We start from the raw sequence: 12,427 nt of genomic DNA, 5'->3' as shown, positions 1-12,427 counted from the left end.
TAGTTCCACCTGCTACATGTTCTAACCTGAAGACAAAATAAACACCTAGAAATGATCCCATGCCCCCCTGGCAAGCCTTCGCGCCCCCCTAGGGGGGCCCGCCCCACATTTTGAGAAACACTGTTTTAGCCGCACCCTCCCCTAACCCTTCTTTAGTTGATTTAAAAAATAAATACTGTGAACTTTAGTTGTTTTGACTGACGTGTGTGCTTGGGAGCTGGGAGGGGACAAAAGTAGAGCATATTATGTTCGCCCTGGTAAACCCCTAGGCTGGGGTGTAACAGTGGAGTTACACAAAAGCAAACAACTTTAACACAAGCACTTAGTAAAGGTAGTCTTTATGAGAGGAGTAGCAAATGGTGGAAAGATGTAACAGAAGCAGTGACTTTTTACCTGGCAAAAGATGTGCAAAGTAGTCTCAAAGATCAATGTAAAGAATCGTGATAAAATTGAGATTGTGATTTTATTTTTTTTTATTTGTGATGTGATATTTTTGCCATATTGCCCATCCCTAATGCAACTCTAGATGGAAATTAATGTTAATACTGTAAATTTGTATCTATTCATATTTTGTCCAGTTTTATTTTTTTCATACTTAGCTCTATTGTTCTGTTTCTGTATTAAATTGTAAAATTTATATTCTATTTTCTTGTCTTATTTTTTTAGTTTTTGAAATTTTATATTTGCTCTGTTCTTATTTGCTAAAGTACTGGTGTTTTATAAATATTGCTTCACTGACTAGAGCAAGGGTGTCAAACTCATTTTAGTTCACGGGCCAGATTCAGCCAAATTTGATCTGAAGTGGGCTGAACCAGTAAAATAATAACATAATAATATATAAATACTGTCAGCTCCGCACTTTTCTCTATGCTTTAGAGCGAAAAAAGTTAATTCAGATTTACATCTACAAACTATCCTTCTGAAAGATGTGAATAACATGAACAAACTGAAAAAATAAGTATAATTTTAACAATATTCTGCTTCAGTTTATCATTTACACATGTACATTACAACTTACAGATCACAGTGGATCTACAAATACACAAAACATTGAGTAACAGGAGGAATATTGTTAAAATTGTATTTAATTCTCTAAAGACATTTCAGGTTATTCACATTTTTTTGCAAAATTATACTTTATTTTAGTGTAAATACATGAAAATATTTACATTTACAAAGAGAAACATTTGAAGTTTAGTATTTTACTGGTCTGACCCACTTGAGATTGAATTGTTCTGATGTGGAACCTGAACTAAAAGGATTGTTAATATTTTAGTGTAATTTTTGCATTTCACAAGTTCATCCCAAGGGCCGGACTGGACCCTTTGGCGGGCCGGATTTGGCCCCCGGGCCACATGTTTGACACCTGTGGACTAGAGCAACACTCCTAATTTCATTGTACACATAGTAACAATAAAGTCTATTCTATTCTATTCTATTCTATTCTATTCTATTCTATTCTATTCTATTCTATTCTATTCTATGTTGTGACATTAATTGTGCTGTTGCATAAGCATTGTGTGACATTAATGATGCCACAGTGAATGTGCACCATCAAATCTAGACTCAAAGGTTTGGAGGAGTTTTAGATTTTGTAAGTACCAGGTTATTGGATGACTCTAACAGCAATTATGTCGAGTTATAACACAACAAATCTTGCATGGTTAAACTGACACAATAAAGGCTCTGTGGATGCCTCTCTTACAACAAGCAATAACACACACTGCAAGCAATAACTAATCACTGCATCTACAACCTGTTTTATCGTCACAGACTTAAAACCTCACACTGCAGGTGAGGGCTTAATAATATAGCGCTCACATAAAGGATTTTACATTGACAGTGTTTCTCCAGTAAATGCCTGCCAGAGTTGTACATCAAAGTAAAGAACGAAGGACTGGCAAATGCAGAGCAGGTGGCACCGACAACCGACATGATGCCTGAACATCATGTGCAACAGATTCCTACGCTGACAGTCACAGTCGCTACATCTGGGATTCCCTGGTCTTTTATGAAATACATGTACTCCAATGTGATGACTGCAACTCTGTAAATAAGTGGCTTTTTTTAACTTTATAGTGCACCGCAATAGAAAATCAATGTCTATATTTAGCACACGTTCTTAACCCTTTGTAGGTCACTCATAGAAATACTCTGAAATTCAATATTTCAACCTTAGTGTGTTACTGGAGGACATAACAAGCCCTTCTAAATTTTTAATGTTATGTAGAAAATCAAGGTCAATGAATTTACTATAGTTGGTTTCTTACCCTTAAGTAACAAAAAAACAAAAAAAAAAAAAAAAGCAAGAAATAAATATTAAAAAAAGACAACAAAAACACATGTCAGGTGAACATGTATTTTAGAACATTAGACCAACATAAGTGCTGATCCAGACCCCTGTCCACATCCACATTCTCCCTTTGAACATCATTCCTTACATTAGTACCATTACTTCATGGTACCGAACTCACTGTTCATGCAGAGGTGGACCTTACAGACCCTGTAGACCACATTGGACCTGAGATTACTGACTCGCTGTTCGCACTGGAACTGTTGCTGTCACTGTCTTATAATGTATGTGGAAATTACCAAAAATAGTCACTTGCCCGATAAAGGGTTAAAAGCGGTAGTAAATCTGATTCTGGTGTAATATGTCGAAGCTGAACAACAAAAAACAGTTACAGTTACATATACCTACAGAACTAAATTATACTCTGCAAAATATTGCTATGCTGTAAATCCCACCCTTAACCCATAAAGACCCAGTGCTACTTTTGTGACTGTTCATAAAAGAGTTTTTTCTGTACAGGGTGGGGAAGCAAAATTTACAATATTTTGAGGCAGGGATTGAAAAACAGTGTATGACCAATTAGTTTATTGAAAGTCATGAGAATTTATTTGCCACAAGAAAACTGACATAATAGAAAATGTTTTTATTCTATGTGTCCTCCTTCTTTCTCAATAACTGCCTTCACACACTTCCTGAAACTTGCGCAAGTGTTCCTCAAATATTCGGGTGACAGCTTCTCCCATTCTTCTTTAATAGTATCTTCCAGACTTTCTCGTAATAGTTTTGCTCATAGTCATTCTCTTCTTTCCATTATAAACAGTCTTTATGGACACTCCAACTATTTTTGAAATCTCCTTTGGTGTGACGAGTGCATTCAGCAAATCACACACTCTTTGACGTTTGCTTTCCTGATTACTCATATGGGCAAAAGTTTCTGAAAAGGTATGGATAATAGTGTTAGGTATGATTATGACATCAATATATGTTTGGTTTCAAAACAATTGACGAAGTGCCTGCTGAGAAAAAACAACTAAATGTTCATTGTAAATTTTGCTTCCCCACCCTGTATATGTAACCTTTCTTACATGACTTATCATAATTTATTACAGTATTATCCTCTGTATTTTCTGATATTTAATTACTGATTATGTAGATGTTCATAAAAACTCAGAGTAAATTCAAAGGTTATTAAATCAGAAACACAGAAAACTTCAACTATTTTCACTGAAGATATCAAAAACTGAACGTAAAAACAAGTGTCTCCATCCACTGTCATTGATTGAACTCCATGGGTTTAACTGGTGAATCAATGCTGTAGAAGATGAGCATCCAAATGGGTCATATCTGATGACCATGAAAAGATGACAAACTGTTTCTTACACCAATTATTTACATGTATTGATAGGATTAGTGGATCACAGGTGTTAAACAGTTTAGATCAGTAGATGCTTTTGGTTGCCAGTGGCTCTTTGGGTCTTTAAGGGTTAAATGTACCCGCTTCTGTCCGGCAAAACATAAAAAAACATCTGTGAAGCCCAGAGATGTGAGTGGGGATGCCATGTATGATTAATTCTCAACCAAATGCAGGGACCGGTGGAAGCAGGGAGATCTATAACGGGTGGAGAGCAAAGCAATGAGAAGAGAGCTGAAGGGGTGGTGGGTGGGGAAATAAATGGGTGGACGGATGGATCGAGTGTTGGGGAGCGGGTGAATCGTTCTCAGAGTCCACCTGTCTGCAGAGATAAACATGGGGAGGGCCCAACAGCACGGACTGGGGCTTATAGGAAGGGCTGACTGACAGTGGTGACATTTAGAAAGAGCACAGTAAACAAGGTTTCACAGAGAATAAATAGCAGGGGGAGGGAGGTGTCGAACACACACACACACACACACACACACACACACACACATACACACAAAAACACACACATATACTTAGGTATTGTACACATTAATGCATCAAATCAATGTATTGATATATACCCACGCTTGTATACATACACTACACGAGACCACACAGAACTGCCGGTAAACCAGGATGCAGCAATAGCTCCAGACCAGTCCCACTGTGTTAAGCACAGGTCAAAGAAAATGGCAATAACTACTTGCTTTTAATAGACCCAGCCTATACACACACAGATGTTCACACATCACACATGCAGACTCAGGCAGACAGGGAAATTAAACACGCCCACTGATTAAACCAGGACCGAGTGGATAGACACTGTTGTTCTAAGGCCTTTTGTCTCTGATTAAATGGAGACGCATAAAGAGTGAAGTGCTTGAAGCTGCCTACCTCAGAACAGACTGTTCTCACTTATTAGTGATTAAACTGATGTGTATGAGCTGTTTACAGCCACCTGCTGAGAAATGTCCAATGTTTTGTTGCTATTTAACCCATAAAGACCCCAAACAAACACTGGCAACCAAAATCATCCAAGAGTATAAAATGTTTAATAACTTTTGATCCATTAATCCTATCAATACATGTAAATAATTGATGTAAAAGGCAGTTTATCATCTTTTCATGGTCATCAGATTTGACCCATTTGGACATTCAGAGGCTCTGTAGTGAACGTGGAAACACATCTTCTACAGCATTGATTCACCAGTAAAACCCATGGAGTTTGATCAATGACAGTGGATGGACACACTGGGTTTATGTTCAGTTAATGAGAAATTTTGTTGAAAAAGCCACGTTTTCTTCATTTTTGTCGGTTTCTGATTTTATGACAATTAACTTTAATCTGAGCTTTTTTTGAACATCTACATGGTCAGTAAATTAAATACATCAAAATACCTGATTTTTATTGAAGAAACCCACAAGACAGAGGATAATATTATAATAAATGGTGATAAAGCACTTGAGAAAGGTTAAATAGAGAGCAAAATTTATTTGGGAACTGACACAAAACTAGGACTGGGTCTTTTTGGGTTAAGGTTCTGTAATGCTATGGAAAATAAAAGTGTAATATGAAAACATGCATGATTACTAAGATAAGATAAGATAACTAAAACGTATAAAAATTATGGATAAAATTCCTTTAGTTTTCATCTTTGTCTATGTCGGATTGATATGAAATCGATTTATTTCCCTCAAGCAATATTAGCAGCTGACACCATATGATTTTTAACGGTCCGTCACTTCTCGTCACTAGTGGTTTAGAGTCGTCTTCTCGTCCCCACTCTACCTGGAAACATGGAGACTAAAGTTGGGAGAAACCAGCAGAGTCCTGTCTGGAATTTATTTGAATTTGACAACGAAGAAAATAAAAGATATAACCCCCCAAAACTAAACTAAAACTAAGCATTTAGAAAATAACAAAAACTAATAAAAACTAGCAAACCTGCTCTAAAAACTAATTAAAACTAATTGAATTAGAGAAAAAAAAAGTCAGAAATAAATAAAACTAAACTATGATGAAAAATCCAAAACTATTATGACCATGGTTCCAAATGCTAGTGGGAATTTGTTTCGTGCCATAAAGGAGTTTGTTGTATATACTTAGAATCGTGGAAAAAATTATTAGACCATCAAAAGACATCAAAAACAGTGGATAATATTTCAATAAATGGGGATAAATCACTTGAGAAAGCTTAAATAGAGAGAAAAAAAATCATTTGGGAACTGACACAGAAGTAGGACTGGGTCTTTGTGGGGTAAGGCTCTGTAGTGATACAAAAAATAAAAGTGTAATGTGAAAACATGCATGATTACTAAGATAAGATTAGATAAGATTTTATTGATCCCACCATGGGGAACTATCACAGTTGACAGCAGCAACATACAACATAAAGTTGTGGAAAAAATTATTAGACCATCAAAAGTCATCAAAAACAGCGGTTATGCAATCAAATACTAACCCCTGTGTGTATCATGTGACTAAAAGAGACAGAAAAGAAAACATGGAATGCCTAAAAGCACTGTTTCAACAGTACAATGCCATAGTTATTAATGTAAGAACTGAAGTGATTTTGGTTATTATCAAGAAAACGTGGAAAATGGATAGATATCAGCTCTGAAATTAAACTCTTATGAACTATTTTTGTTGTTATTATATTTGTCCAAACAAATGTAGCTTTAGTTGTACCAGACATTAAAATGAACAAGAAACTGAAGAAAACAAGGGGTGGTCTAATAATTTTTTTTCATAACTGTGCAAGTGCAAAGAAAAAGACAGGTAAAAAACCACAAGTGAGGAATGAAATATAAAAGAAAATGAGAACTACTGTACATATTACACTGTTAGTAGGTACAGGAAGAAAAAAAACAACTGCAAATGCAGCGCGACAGTAAATAAACAGTGAAGTTTGATTTGAAATAAAATGTAAATGATCACAGGCTTCCTCATAATGTGCCCATGTGTAGGAAAACTTTCTCATTAAAGCCTTTGAGTAAAAAGCACATTCTTCTCCCACATTCAAATCCCAATAGTCCAACGCAACAGCACATTGTGAAACACTGATGACTGAATTTATGAGGTAACAAGCACTGCTGCAGCGGTAACAAGCACTAACATTTACATGTCCTTTTAAATCTAGCAGAGGATCTCACAACGCTTTAGGAGATACACCAGCATGCGCCTTTATGTGTGTGTGTGACTACGCGCTGTGCTAACTAGAGCAACTAGGTCACCCAAATTTTCAAGGGGAAGATATTTCCTTCAGGGCAGTATCCAGTGGGGTGAAACATTCACTGTGTTGGTTTTCACGACACCAACAAACAGGCCCCACCATGCTAATCGCTAGACGGGGTGAGAGCTACGCAGGCAAAAGCAAACCTCTGTTTACAAAGTGTTTTTCACCACTAATCTGTACAAAAAATAACATGACGCCCTGGTGGTGTGTGTCATGTTCCAGCCCAGACTTTAAATGGATGTCACCTCCGCTTCGTTACATTTCCTGTCTAATATGACAGTGATAAAGTCTTAAAAAAAACAAAAAAAGGAGGAAAAATATCTTACTTGAGTCCTTGAAGAATATGACCCGCCTCAAGCTGACATACTCACTGATTACACCAAGGAATTTTTGTCCTAATATTTATTTATTTATTCTACCTAAATTAAATCATACAGTGGCGAGGCATGTCAGTGTGCACTTCAAAGTGGGTTACGTGTCCCAAAATACTTCAAGAGAGAAGCAATCCTGTTACCAGGCAGACAAAAACTAATGGTGTAATTTAAATGCCGCCATGTCACATCTATCTTTGTCAGTAGGTAAATGGAACTTTTACGAACTGATGGCCAACATCCCAGCGCTTCAAGAAAAAAAAAAACATGTATTGCACTAGTAATTTTGCAGCCAAAGGTGACATCAACAGAAACGCTGAATGTCAAGTGCTATAGAGGAACCATCAGTCGCACTCTTAAACTGTGACTGAAAGGTGTGGTGAGAAAAGCAGACACATAAATGTCCGCACTCACACACTAAAAACACCTACAGTGGTCTTTGAAAGGTGCTGAAACCTTTAGAATTTTCTCTTTTTTTTCCATAAATATGACTTAAATGTGATCAGGTCAGACGCATCCCTTTGAATGGATGGCAGGTACAAATATTTTCACATAAGACTGAGTCATTTTGGACTTTTCCAGGGTTCCTACAGGTTTCTACAAGTTCAATTTAAAGGAGTGATATTTAGTGTTTTTTAAATGGAATAATACATTTTAAAACATTTCCCTGTGGTCTACATAAACTGTAAATGCTATGCTTGGGTATGAATTCTTCATTAATTCAACTCCACAGCTCCATCTTCAACCCTATTTCTGAGTAATGACACAAGACAGGTCGTTTTGAGCGCTGGCCCTTTAAATGCAAATGAGCCACTTCACGCCCCACCCCCTCCAGGTTGTTGGCTGTGCTGCTCTATCCCGTTCAACCAACAACTGAACATTTTAGGTAATCGGCTCGAAATTTGGACATATTTTCAGTATGGACTACAACCGCTGCTGCTGACAAACAGTTATGGTGTACTCTGAGAAATGTTCATCAGAAGTCTTGACCTTAAATGTGCAAATGTTGTGACATAACTAGTTATAGATGTAACAAATTCAGCAGGAATTAAAACAGGTTGTAGAAATCCACTCGAATTTTGCCAAAATGAATATAAAGATAGCTTTGCAGCACCTGGGGGGTTCAAATTCAAACTTTTTGAACTATTAGGGTCCAAATACACAAATAAATGAACCAAAGACTAATAAAAATGGGTTTAGCAAAATATGACCTTTTTAAGACTACTTAGAACAGAATTTAATGCCGATTTCACAGCCATACTGGTAAAAATTTGTGACTAAATAAGGAAAATGTAGGCCACTAATTTACTCCAACGCCTTGATTCCTATTGTTCTGAGGAATCTCTCACTGGGGGTTGCAAAGTTAGCGATAATTGGTTCCTAATTTCAATATAAATTGTTGGGTTGGAATGGGTGGAACTGAGTAGACTATTGTCATGCTTCCACTATGTGGTACCGGCTCGGCTCAGCTCATCTCAGCCTTTTTGCATTTCCATTACGTAAATGAATTTGGAATCTGCTACCCGCTACTAGTTTTTCAGTACTTGCCCGGCCGAGGTTCCAAAACGGGTGAAAAGATACTAAAATGTGACGTGTAAACACTGCAGACCACTGATTGGTCAGAAAGTTGTCTCTGCATCATTGTGTTGTCAATGTGCGACACGCTATTTAAAAAAAAAAACAGATTCGGAAGTTTACAGTAAATATACTGGTAGGTTAATCTATGATGATAGCCCACAAAACTACACCGTGGTCGGTCGAGGAGGTTCAGACATTTCTGTCCTTGGTGGACAATGAAAAGATTCAGCGTGAGCTTGAAGGGGCAACGAGCAACTTTATCAGACGTCACAGAAGTCACAGGCAGCATCACTACGACGTCCAGGTACTGTAAAGTCGGGAGTATCCTGTAATGGAAACTGTCTCTAGGAATAGTATGTAGTACCTGAGTCGAGTTGAGCCGGTTTCACGTAGAGTAAACGCAGCATAATGTTACTTCCTTTGCAGTTTGGACATTTTCCAGACACATTTAAACACAATACAATGAACAAGTTCATGGCAACATAAATAAAGACCTATCATATCAAATTTAATACCTTTTAAAGACTATTTAAAGGTATTAAATGCAGATTTATAAATTCAAGACTTTTTAAGACATCACACGAACCTGTTTTGTATCATCTGTTTATTCAGTTTTAAATCTTGTAAAATAGGTCAGATTTAACCCTTTAACAGCAGCAATCTCTTCGGTGTTGCATTTGTCACTTTACAGCATTTAAACTACTGTAACTCCTGAACCGTTTGTGCCACAAAATTCAAAGAGCATTGGAAAGCTGAGACCCTGAGCTTTCTGACACTATATAACACTTTACTGCAGCCATGTGGGACTCTATTACAAGTAGAAAGGAACTGTTTGAGAGACTTCCACACAGGCTAAAAAACGCTTAATATAAGAGAAAATATTAAACCATAATATGGATACTGAATGTTCAAGACTCAAAGAGCATGTTTGAGTAGATGTAAAATAGTTAAAAGTTTATTTCTGTAATCTCAAAAAGTTTCAATATTTTATACATTTATACTTGTTTCTAGTGATAAATATGCTAAAAACTTCAATCCGTTTTTGTCTTTTTTACAAAACACACAGCTTTAAGCATTTATTATTTGTAATAATGATAATTAACAGCCAGATATTGAAAGTTAAGTTCTTCCTGAAAACAAAGTTGCAAAAGAATTGTCAAAAACGACATTTTCTGACACTTTTATTGCAAAGAAAACATGAAGACACCAAGGCAGCCTGTCATAATGGTAGTCTTAAAAGGCTTTTAAACACAAAAAGAAAATATTCTAAAGGTTTGAAAACTTTCAAACTCCACTGTACTGTACTGTGCGCATACAAAAGAGACCGCCAGGATCGGACAATTTCGTGAAGCATAGTGACATTCTCTCTCGCTAAAGCGTGTAAGGAAATCAATAACTACTGCAGATGCATTTTCTGGCTGTGAGCAAAGAACATTTGGACAATAGGCTTCATCCTGCATAGCAAAGTCTGTGAGCAGAAAACGGTAAATGTCAGGTGAATGCTCGTGGGAGTAAGGATCTAGAGTCTACATCATGTAGTGCTGAGCACCTATGTGCAGCGTGCAGTCCTGTAGGTGCAGCAGGGATTTTCTCCCTTCTGATATTTGTGGTAAGGTAAGAGCAAAGTGGAGAGGCATTTTGTAAATGTCACAAGATGGAAGCCAGACTAAGATAAAAATTGAGTGTTGCACATTGCTGTAATTTCTTTAACCTCCAGGCATGTAATAAGAGAGGACTGACTGAGCACTGTTTTTTTGTTTTTTTTTTTTGTTTTTTTCTCAGCACCAACCTTCTAAACAAATAATTACTTTCATACCTGCAAGCCTTACAACACACTAAGCCTTTTATAGCTGATTAGTTGTTGATGATGGAATGTTATTGTTTGGGTATATTTAATTCCACTATAAAGAAATCAGCATGGGAAGCTCCTCTCTCAAGGCATGTATTATGTATACAGTATATGAACCACCACACTACCCATATACATAATGTATGTTACTTAATGTTTAAAAAGACAAGAAACACCGTGTCTATCGGTGACCTAACCTGTCTCTGCTGGTTCACCGCTACACCAGTAATACTGACATTATCTGCTTCTCATCTCCTCCTGCTAGTCCCCCTGGAAAGCTCAGAAAGTCGACCTCAGTGTCTCTAATTTCAGGCACTTAATGAGATTTTTAATTGGTGACCTTTGGAGAATGGTTTCATACCACAGCTCATGAGACCACTCGAGGGGAACCGATGCATACCACTCAATACTCACAGCAGGATCCTTCATAACAGTACTGCAAGTGTACAACATTTACTTTAGCACAAAGACAGGTCGGCAGCTAAAGGGATTTGACAGGCAGATAGAAAGACTGTGATTTAACGGTTTTAAATAACTGGAGAGTACTTACAGCAAGTTTTTACAACCCTAGATGTTCATGACATGTTTATACCGCTACGGGAGATATCTAGAGACAGAGGAGTGAAAACACAGCACTGTGGAACATGACCACATCATACACTCCCTCTGCTGCTCTTCATCAAACTTTTATAACCAGAGCACTTACGCTTTATTCAAATAAAAATTCTAGACTTTTTCCAGACATTTTCAAAACTGCTGTTTTTTCCTTGACTCCATGTACTTTTATACTTATTTCTTTGGTTGAAATTGTACTTGTTGTGTGTAGTAGAAAAGTTCAGTTTAACCCTTTCATGCATAGTGGTCACTCCAGCGGACAGTTATTCTCCAGCTGTTCTCTTGTATATTCATGGGTTTAGTTGTTTTAGTTGGATATCAGCCAACACAGTGGACGCTTATGCATCATCCTAAACAATGGAATTCATACAGTTACTGTTCTTACTGTTTGTTGTTCTTGATCAACCTGATCTGCACAAACATATTTTAGTATAAATTAATTGCTAATTGTTATTAGACTGTAATTAACAGTTTTCTTAAACAAAAAGTTTTTTTTTTTTTTGCATATTATCTCCATGAATTGAGTAATAACTAGTATTAGAGTATGTTAAAATGTGAGCATTAGCAGCATTAAAAATGTTTATATTTCATAGTTTTCACACAGTTTATCACTTTCTGATGATGGATTTTAAATGCAGGTTTCTTTGCTTCAAAAATTAAATGCATGGTGTCCAGTTGAGTGGATGTTTTTGTAACTTCATGACAAATAGGGTCATAAAAAATATCAATTGCATTGTTTTCTTTTCATGCCTAAAGAGGAATAAAATCCCTCAAGAAAAAAATATTGACTAAGGTTCTCATAATTCATGCATGAAAGGATTAATAAATGTATGAGTGAATGAATGCAAATACTGACAGAAATGTTTGCAAAACATGAAAATCACAGTTTTTTCTTCCCACAAGTGTAATGTTTACTTCCTGGATTCAGATGCATGACGAATGACAACCACATAGGCTACACAAGCTTTGACTGGATATCATTCCAGTACCGACCAGTTAGCGAAATCGCATCATGTTTTTATATGCTTTCCTCACGTATTTCTTATCTTACAAGATTATGTGCCTTTGAGCATACTCTAAAAT

General features: G+C 36.7%; 1 protein-coding gene across 5 annotated transcripts in view; it reads right to left on the bottom strand.

The window, feature by feature from the left end:
- gria1a (glutamate receptor, ionotropic, AMPA 1a) overlaps positions 1 to 12,427 on the bottom strand; it is a 127,213-nt gene that overhangs the window by 43,116 nt on the left and 71,670 nt on the right. The gene's annotated exons all lie outside the window — the stretch shown is intronic.

The sequence above is a fragment of the Sphaeramia orbicularis genome, chromosome 10, assembly GCF_902148855.1.
Source record: "Sphaeramia orbicularis chromosome 10, fSphaOr1.1, whole genome shotgun sequence".
NCBI lineage: Eukaryota > Metazoa > Chordata > Actinopteri > Kurtiformes > Apogonidae > Sphaeramia > Sphaeramia orbicularis.
Note: the sequence above shows the minus strand (reverse complement) of the source record. Positions and strands in the feature narration are given on the sequence as shown.